The sequence below is a fragment of the Mobula hypostoma genome, chromosome 20 (assembly GCF_963921235.1).
Source record: "Mobula hypostoma chromosome 20, sMobHyp1.1, whole genome shotgun sequence".
Lineage (NCBI taxonomy): Eukaryota > Metazoa > Chordata > Chondrichthyes > Myliobatiformes > Myliobatidae > Mobula > Mobula hypostoma.
Genome location: NC_086116.1, coordinates 58,866,574 through 58,877,166, shown reverse-complemented (window position 1 = coordinate 58,877,166; position 10,593 = coordinate 58,866,574).

The following is a 10,593-nucleotide window of genomic DNA, read 5'->3' as shown; positions in this document are numbered from 1 at the left end:
CGACTAGAGAGCAGGCTGTTCTGGACTGGGTTTTGAGCAATGAGGAAGGGTTAATTAGCGATCTTGTCGTGAGAGGCCCCTTGGGTAAGAGTGACCATAATATGGTGGAATTCTTCATTAACATGGAGAGTGACGTAGTTAATTCAGAAACAAAGGTTCTGAACTTAAAGAGGGGTAACTTTGAAGGTATGAGACATGAATTAGCTAAGATAGACTGGCAAATGACACTTCAAGGATTGACGGTGGATATGCAATGGCAGGCATTTAAAGGTTGCATGGATGAACTACAACAATTGTTCATCCCAGTTTGGCAAAAGAATAAATCAAGGAAGGTAGTGCACCCGTGGCTGACAAGAGAAATTAGGGATAGTATCAATTCCAAAGAAGTAGCATACAAATTAGCCAGAGAAAGTGGCTCACCTGAGGACTGGGAGAAATTCAGAGTTCAGCAGAGGAGGACAAAGGGCTTAATTAGGAAGGGGAAAAAAGATTATGAGAGAAAACTGGCAGAGAACATAAAAACGGACTGTAAAAGCTTTTATAGATATGTAAAAAGGAAAAGACTGATAAAGACAAATGTAGGTCCCCTGCAAACAGAAACAGGTGAATTGATTATGGGGAGCAAGGACATGGCAGACCAATTGAATAATTACTTTGGTTCTGTCTTCACTAAGGAGGACATAAATAATCTTCCAGAAATAGTAAGGGACAGAGGGTCCAGTGAGATGGAGGAACTGAGCGAAATACATGTTAGTAGGGAAGTGGTGTTAGGTAAATTGAAGGGATTGAAGGCAGATAAATCCCCAGGGCCAGATGGTCTGCATCCCAGAGTGCTTAAGGAAGTGGCCCAAGAAATAGTGGATGCATTAGTGATAATTTTTCAAAACTCGTTAGATTCTGGACTAGTTCCTGAGGATTGGAGGGTGGCTAATGTAACCCCACTTTTTAAAAAAGGAGGGAGAGAGAAACCGGGGAATTATAGGCCGGTTAGCCTAACGTCGGTGGTGGGGAAACTGCTAGAGTCAGTTATCAAGGATGTGATAACAGCACATTTGGAAAGCGGTGAAATGATCGGACAAAGTCAGCATGGATTTGTGAAAGGAAAATCATGTCTGACGAATCTCATAGAATTTTTTGAGGATGTAACTAGTAGAGTGGATAGGGGAGAACCAGTGGATGTGGTATATTTGGATTTTCAAAAGGCTTTTGACAAGGTCCCACACAGGAGATTAGTGTGCAAACTTAAAGCACATGGTATTGGGGGTAAGGTATTGGTGTGGGTGGAGAATTGGTTAGCAGACAGGAAGCAAAGAGTGGGAATAAACGGGACCTTTTCAGAATGGCAGGCGGTGACTAGTGGGGTACCGCAAGGCTCAGTGCTGGGACCCCAGTTGTTTACAATATATATTAATGACTTGGATGAGGGAATTAAATGCAGCATCTCCAAGTTTGCGGATGACACGAAGCTGGGTGGCAGTGTTAGCAGTGAGGAGGATGCTAAGAGGATGCAGGGTGACTTGGATAGGTTGGGTGAGTGGGCAAACTCATGGCAGATGCAATTTAATGTGGATAAATGTGAAGTTATCCACTTTGGTGGCAAAAATAGGAAAACAGATTATTATCTGAATGGTGGCCGATTAGGAAAAGGGGAGGTGCAACGAGACCTGGGTGTCATTATACACCAGTCATTGAAAGTGGGCATGCAGGTACAGCAGGCGGTGAAAAAGGCGAACGGTATGCTGGCATTTATAGCGAGAGGATTCGAGTACAGGAGCAGGGAGGTACTACTGCAGTTGTACAAGGCCTTGGTGAGACCACACCTGGAGTATTGTGTGCAGTTTTGGTCCCCTAATCTGAGGAAAGACATCCTTGCCATAGAGGGAGTACAAAGAAGGTTCACCAGATTGATTCCTGGGATGGCAGGTCTTTCATATGAAGAAAGACTGGATGAACTGGGCTTGTACTCGTTGGAATTTAGAAGATTGAGGGGGGATCTGATTGAAACGTATAAGATCCTAAAGGGATTGGACAGGCTAGATGCGGGAAGATTGTTCCCGATGTTGGGGAGGTCTAGAACGAGGGGTCACAGTTTGAGGATAGAGGGGAAGCCTTTTAGGACCGAGGTTAGGAAAAACTTCTTCACACAGAGAGTGGTGAATCTGTGGAATTCTCTGCCACAGCAAACTGTTGAGGCCAGTTCATTAGCTATGTTTAAAAGGAAGTTAGATATGGCCCTTGTGGCTACAGGGGTCACAGGGTATGGAGGGAAGGCTGGGTTCTGAGTTGGATGATCAGCCATGATCATAATAAATGGCGGTGCAGGCTCGAAGGGCCGAATGGCCTACTCCTGCACCTATTTTCTATGTTTCTATGTTTCTATGTGCTTGGTGGTGGGATCCCGCTGGAAATGGTGGAAATTATGGAGAATTATGTGCTGGACTTGGGAGGCTGGTGGGCTTGTCAGTGAGGACAAGAGGAACCCTATCCCTGGTTGGGTGGTGGGAGATTATTGACTTCAGGAGAACACGCACCTCTCACACCCCACAGTACATCATGGCACAAACTGCAAACAGTTTCAGTCTCCTGGGAGTGTACATCTTGCACAACCTGTCATGGTTCCAAAACACATCCTACCCAATCAACAAAGCTCACCAATGCCTCTACTTTCTTTGGAGACTGAGGAGAGCTGGATTATGCACATCAATACCCCCATCCTATGCATGTGCAGTAGAGAGCATCCTGACATGCATGGTATGGAAACTGCACTGCGGCAGACAGGAAAGCTCTACACGGATAATCAAAATTGCCCAACCCATTACCAGCACCAGCCTACCCACCATCAACCAACATGCACACATGTACAGAAAGGTGCCTGAAAAGGGCCAGTAACATTATGAAGGATCCCACCCATGGACTGTTTGTCCCACTCCCATCACGATGGAGGCTGCATAACATCCACCAGACTCAAAAACAGTTACTTACCCCTCCCACCATCACTACCTTATCACTTCCTGTCAGAGTCACCTTATGTACAGATAGTCCTGTGCTTGTGTCACTTCATGGACATAACAATCAATCTATGCATTTTAGCTATCTACTTATTATAGTTTTTTATTATTGTGTTCGTTATTTTATTGTGTTGCTTTTCATACTGCATCATATCTGGAGTAACAATTATTTTATTCTCCTTTACACTTATGTACTGGAAATGACATTAAACAATCTTGAATCTTGGTATGGCAACTGTTTTGCTCGTGTCTACAAGAAAATGCAGAGTGGTGGAAGCATCATGGAAACCACCCTCCATTCCATGGAGTATATTGTTCAAAGCCTCAATAAAACAACCAACATAATGAATAGCCCTTTCCATATCTTTTCTTTTTGGCATGTGCCTGCGTGCGTGTGCGTGCGTCCGTGATGATGTCTTTTTCATGGCTTTTACAAGGCGCAGAGCGAGAGAGAGACTGTGTGGTGCGCCACTCCTCACAAAGACGTTTTCGCAGTATTTTTCCCTTTTTTTTATTTTATGAGTTCGAGTTACGATCTCAACACTCAACCCGGCACGGATGGAAAGCGTACTCGGGAGTGGACCCGACTGGTTTCGAACCCGGGACCCTCTGCTCCCGGGTCCGGCGCCGATGTCATTGCGCCACCAGCCGGCCCGCCCTTTGCATTTCTCCTTGCATGGTAGATCAATTGGTAGCACTTTCATCTGGTTCAGAGGCTTCAGCACAAAAATCTTCATCACTGAAACTGATTATTTTTAGTCACTTTCACATTGCTGTTTCTGAGAACTTCCTGCTTGGAAACTGGCTTTTGCATTGCCCACGTTGAAACAATTACATTTTAAACGTAAAGTTCTGAAATAGTTTGAGGCATCCTAAGCCAAGAAAGCATCTATAGAAATTACTGTTTAGAAATAAATAATTATTTATTTTTAAACTTAATTGTTTATTGGTAAGCTGCATGGACATGATAACATCATCATGTGTCTTGACTGAATGTTCATGAAAATAGGGATATGGACTATACTCAAAGATAATTTACTAATGATAACTTTTTAAAACGTTTTCTAATACCTTTGTTATCTACTAACTTAACAACACGTCCAAATGAAGGGTGTGGTGGGAGGTGGAGGAGCTGAAAACCGATTCAATGTAAACTTCCAAAGCTAATTGAATGGCTTAAAGGTAGAGATTTGGAAGGCTATAGGAGAAGAGCTAGGCAGTGAAACTAACAATGCATTTTTAAAAAAGGCCTATAAAACTGAATTGCAGCTTTTGCATTAAAGTCTGCAATTTTATTGTCAAGCAAAGTTATGAGAAATGAAAATCAAATTTCTTTTCTGTAGAAGTTGAGTTTGCTCCACTAGAGGGTGCCACTTTAGGTCTTTCTGCAGCAGATGACTAAAGTGCATCAACTTCCCCAAATCCTTCGCTGTTTCTTATTCTCCCTAATTGAATGTGATTATGTTGAAAAAAGAATATTTTTCTATATAGTGAGCACTCCTGTAAACTGTATCTTGGGCCAAGTTCTGAATATAAATAAATTACTTAAACATACACATATATCTTTATTGGATTAAAATTCCTGTCACAGAAGAAAATGTCACAAATAATTACTATAATATTGGATATCTATTTTCACTTAATGAATGACCAATTATATAGTACTTTTCCACTGAGCTCTGAGGCCTTCCTAACTTTTCAAAATAAATCATACTTTAAAGGCTGCAAATTAAACTAACTGCAAATCCTGGAAACTTGAAAGAAAAGTAAGCAAAATTATATTCAATAGATCAGGGAGCGTCAATGCAGGTTTGTGTCTTAAAATTTATGGTTGTTAAAGAGAAATATTGGCAGTAATCACTTCTGTGAAATCAGCAGTAATTTCAGGTGCAGTTAAATATAGAAATCCGGAAGCTGCTGTTTGTACTACCCAGCTCATACACGGTATGCACTGTTCCAAGTCTTTACAGATCCTAATTATTGCCATCACCCCTTGACACGAAGTTTAACATATTATATGTGATTCTTACTTTAAAAACTAAGAAACAAAATCCTTACTGTATGAGATGAGATCAGTCTCCATCTCAGTTCCTCATGCAAGAAGGCAAGATAGTTCAGCTGGTTGATTGGTGTCACTACAGCAATCTAGCACACAATGTCAGTAAGACCAAGGAATTGATTGTGAACTTCAGGAAGAGGAAGTTGAGGGAATACACACCAGTCCTCATCAAGGAATTAGCAGTGGAAGGGGCGAGCAGTTTCAAGTTCTTGGGTGTCAACATCCCTGAAGACCTAATCTGGGCCTAACATATTGATACAAAGAAGGCATGACAGTGGCTATATTTCATTAGGAGTTTGAAGAGATTTGGAATGTCACCATGCACAAGTTTCTACAGATCACCATGGAGAGCATTCTAACTGGTTGCATTACTGTGTGGTATGGTGGGTCCACTGCACAGGATTGGAACAAGCAACAGGAAGTTGTAAACCTAGCCAGCTCCATCATGGGCACTAGCTTCCCAGGCACTGAGGAGCCTTCAGAAGGCGACCGCTTAAAAATGCAGAAACCACCATTAAAGATCCCCATCAGCTAGGACACGCCACCTTCTCATTGCTACCATTAAGGGGGTGGTACAGGTGCCTGATCTTTGGAAAAAAAAATATTGTCAACATTTCGGGCCAAGACTCTTCGGAAGGGTTCCTCCAGCATTTTGTGTGTGTATTTTTGTTCTCCCATTTATTGCACTACTTACTTAATTTAATTTTTTGACATATATTTATTGTAATGTATAGTTTTCTGTTACCTATTGCAATGTAACGCTGCCGCAAAATAACAAATTTCATCACATATACCAGTGATATTAAACCTTATTCTGATTCTAATGTTATCCATGCTCTAAGACTAGGTGCGTCTAAGACGGCATCACAAAAACTTGGTTGGCACGTGGTGTGCAGTGTTACCTCTCGATTCTTTAAACACCACCCATAATAAAAAAAAGATACATAATGGTTAACTTCACCACTAAATGAAATAGCGAATAACGTAGTGATGGGGAATATGTTAAAGGATCATGGCTAGAATGTTAGGATGTGCTCCTTTGACAACTTTCCAGAAAAAGAAAAAAAAATGCTATGTCACTTGTGAGGATATTTTTCAGATGATTATCACCAATTTGGGCACCTGCTCTCGAAAAAGTTCGCCGCCCCTGCACTAAATTAATTGCTCTCCTACTCTTACCCTCAATATAAATTTGCATCCCTAGTCACTTCCTTATTCCTGTAATCAGTCTCAACTCTGATCACTTCTTTGTATTATTCTCCCCCACAGCCTCTTATTCTCTTCCAGTCCAGTTCCATGTCCATAATGAAAAAAAACTCTCAGTGCCCTGACATCTGTAGTTTCAAAAACTCAACTTATGAGTCTTTGGCCCTCTATTCACCCGAAAAGGCTCTTCAGCTATTGATCAATGGACTTCTGCTGCCCTTTCTCCCTGTTCATTACTGCACTCACAATTGGCTTAGCCTTTCACCATCAAGTCTGGTAGACCACAATAAGCAGCATTGACACACGTTCTTGTCAGTCAAAATTGCTCACTATTCTTCCTGAATGCAATATTCACCATGAAGTCTTCTCTCTACTTGAACTGTCTTTATAAACTTCTTGCCCAAATTTCACCCACCCTCACCTTCAACAACATGTGCAAAGAACAAAACAACTTATTGTTTCACAGATTGAAACATTCCTTTCGCTTCCTTTCTACTAACCCAATAAGAAATCATTCTAAAGATCTCTGTAGCTCTAGATTCAGGCAGGATTTCATCTTTGATTTCTCTCTTATATAGCCTCATGTTATCAGAACTCAACTAATCCATGAGGCCCATCACCTGTCCTATCTAACTTATTCCTCTAGACTTCTAACATATTTACTCCTTTTCAGGCCTTCATGTTTCCTAAAATTGTTAACAGATCACTCTCTTGAGGTGCCACCCATTTTATCTCTAAAATATCATCAACGTGTGTGGGCACCTGGCCAAGTGGTTAAGGCATTGGACTAGCTACCTGAAGGCCATGAGTTCGAGCCCCAGCCGAGGAAACGTGTTGTGTCCTTGAGCAAGGCACTTAATCACACGTTGCTCTGCGACGACACTGGTGCCAAGCTGTACGGGTCCTAATGCCCTTCCCTTGGACAACATTGGTGTCATGGAGAGGGGAGACTTGCAGCATGGGCAACCGTGCCCAGGCCTGCACCCTGGAGAGTGAAGACTTTCCAGGTGCAGATCCATGGTCTCGCAAGACTAACGGATGCCTTTACTTTATCATCAACATACAGTACATCTTCCCAAAGAATCATTTCAATACTTCCATCTGTCTAAAGTACCACCCAACCCAAGCTCCTTTTCTTTGCCAAAATCCTTAGGTGTATTCTGACCTTCCAACCTTGTGTTCCTTGGAACTCCTTGTCTGTATTTCTACAAGTATGTTCCATATTTTCACAGTCCCAAAGCAGCTCATAGCAAAGTCATCAATGGCATCCAATATTGAGACAAATGTTAACTATCCCTTCTGATCATGTCTGTAGCTATTAGCCTGACTGAATTTAGTTCACCTCCCCAGTGCCACCACTGCCCAGCCAAGCAGGCAAACCTCCCTTTTTCACTTTTTTTAATCAATTCAATTAGTCAGAGATAAGCCTGCCATGGTATTTTTTCCACAACCCATTCTGATATTTTCCCCATCCCAAACCCCACTTCCCTCCCCAGTCATCACCAGAAAGGATCTATTCTTGGATTTCTATTTCTTATTTACATGCTTCTCTTAGCAATATTCCCCAATAACAAAACATAGATCCTCAGAGACTTTGACACCCAAGAACTTGAAACTGCTCACTCTCTCCACTTCTGATCCCTCTATAAGGATTGGTATGTGTTCCTTCGGCTTACCCTTCCTGAAGTCCACAATCAGCTCTTTCGTCTTACTGACATTGAATGCCAGGTTAGTGCTGCGACACCACTCCACTAGTTGGCATATCTTGCTCCTGTACGCCCTCACGGTATCAACAGCAAATTTATCGTTGGTATTTGAGCTATGCCTAGTCACACAGTCATGGGTATAGAGAGAGTAGAGCAGTGGGCTAAGCACACACTCCTGAGGTGCATCAGTGTTGATCATCAACGAGGAGGAGATGTTATCACCAATCCACACAGATTGTGATTTTCTGGTTATGAAATGAAGGATCCAATTGCAGAGGGAGGTACAGAGGCCCAGGTTCTGTAACTTCTCAATCAGGATTGTGGGAATGATGCTAATAAATGCTGAGCTATAGTCGATGAACAGCATCCTGACGTAGGTGTTTGTGTTGTCCAGGTGGTCTAAAGCCATGAGAAGAGCCATTGAGATTGCATCTGCTGTTGACCTATTGTGGCAATAAGCAAATTGCAATGGGTCCAGGTCCTTGCTGAGGCAGGAGTTCAGTTTAGTCATGACCGACCTCTCAAAGCATTTCATCACTGTCGGTGTGAGTGCTACCGGGTGATAGTCATTAAGGCAGCCCACATTATTCTTCTTGGGCACTGGTATAATTGTTGCCTTTTTTGAAGCAAGTGGGAACTTCCACTTGTAGCAGTGAGAGGTCAAAACTTTCCTTGAATACCCCCATCAGTTGGTTGGCACAGGTTTTCAGAGCCTTACCAGGTACTCCATAAGGACCTTCTGCCTTACGAGGGTTCACTCTCTTTAAAGTCAGCCTAACATCGGCCTCTGAGACAGAGATCACAGGGTCATCAGGAGCAGCAGGGATCTTCACAGCTGTAGTTGTGTTCTCCCTTTCAAAGCAGGCATAGAAGGCTTGAGTTCATCTGGTAGTGAAGCATCACTGCCATTCATGCTATTGGATTTCGCTTTGTAGGAAATAATGTCTTGCAGATCCTGCCAGAGTTGTTGTACATCCAATATCGCCTCCAATCTCATTCAAAATTGTCTCTTTGCCCTTGAAATGACCCTCTGCAAATCATACCTGTTTTTCTGGTACAGGCCTGGGTCGCCAGACTTAAATGCCACAGATCTAGCCTTCAGCAGACGACATACCTCCTGGTTCATTCGTGGATTTTGGATTGGGAATGTACAGTAAATCTTTGTAGGCACACACTCATCAACACAGGTTTTAATGAAGTTGATAACAACTGCAGCATACTCATCCAGGTTCGAAAATGAATCCCTGAATACAGTCCAGTCCACCAATTCAAAGCAATCCTGTAGGCGCTTCTGTGCTTCCCTTATCTGTACCTTCTTCGTCTGGTGCTGCAGTCTTCAGTCTCTGCCTATACTCAAGGAGTAGAAGTACAGCCAACTTGGGATTAGACTTCCCAAAGTGAGGGCATGGACTAGTACATGAGTTGCCCCTAGACACCCCAGAAGTAATTATGAAGGGAGCTGATACGGTAAAGATGGAGAACTTGTTGGGGACTTGAAAATTAGCAATCATAAGTCTACATCAGTGATCATTAATAAATGCAATGAAGAATTCAGGTGAAATGTATTTATCCAGAAAAAAAATCCATGTATGGAATTTGTTTTCATATGGGGTCACTGAGATCAAAATCATTGCGGCACTTGAGGAAATTAGACAAGTATATAGACTTAAGGATAAAAAGATATGGTGAAGTGAAATAATATAGGTAGAATCTTGCAGGGAGCATTGACCATTTGGACAACATGACTGTTTCTATGTCGTAAATTTTTTCTCTATTCTGCCATTTATGCATCATCTTTATTGGACTTTAAAATATACTCTTATATGGACTTCACATAAAGTTAAATTTTGTCTGTTAGTTATAGTAAAAGGTTGATTCATTCTGCGATCTCATGTAACTGATAAAGGTAGAAGACTCACACCTTGTAGCTCACATGCAAACTTATTCAAGATTTAATTGGTATACATAGGATCATCTTCTGTATCCAGCAGCTCAGTTTTTGCTTTCATGCCAAATATTCCTTTTCCTCTCACTTGTTAAAGATTTGAAGTGCTTGTCTGAACTCACTGTGTTTGTTCATGTTAATATCAATATAATAATAAATAGACAATTTTAAATTATATGCTCCATCAGTAAAGCGACTGTAATTAATTCAAATAGTAGAACTGTTTTCTAAAGATACAAACATGAACTTTGTAAGTGCAGAACATTAAACTTAAAGAATGGTGCAATAGAGCTAGTAGAATGTATAACAGAGAAGCAGGATACAACACAACCAATGAATGAGTATGAAATTTACAAGTATCTGGGATATCAACAAGCAAAGAAAATAGATCATAGTGTGATAAAGGGAAAACTTTTGACAAAATGTACAGGACTTTAAAGTTTAAGTAAATCTGCCAAACAGAGCCCAATAGTAAAAATATAACAAAAGCAGTAAACACATTTGCTATACCCATATTAAGTATTCTTTTGGGACAATATCTTTGTCCAAAAACAATCTGGAAAATTTACAAAGGAAAATAAGAACTGAAATGACAAATTTTAGGAAACACTATGTGTACTCATACACACATCGATTAACTCTACCTAGGACAGAAGGAGAAACAGACCT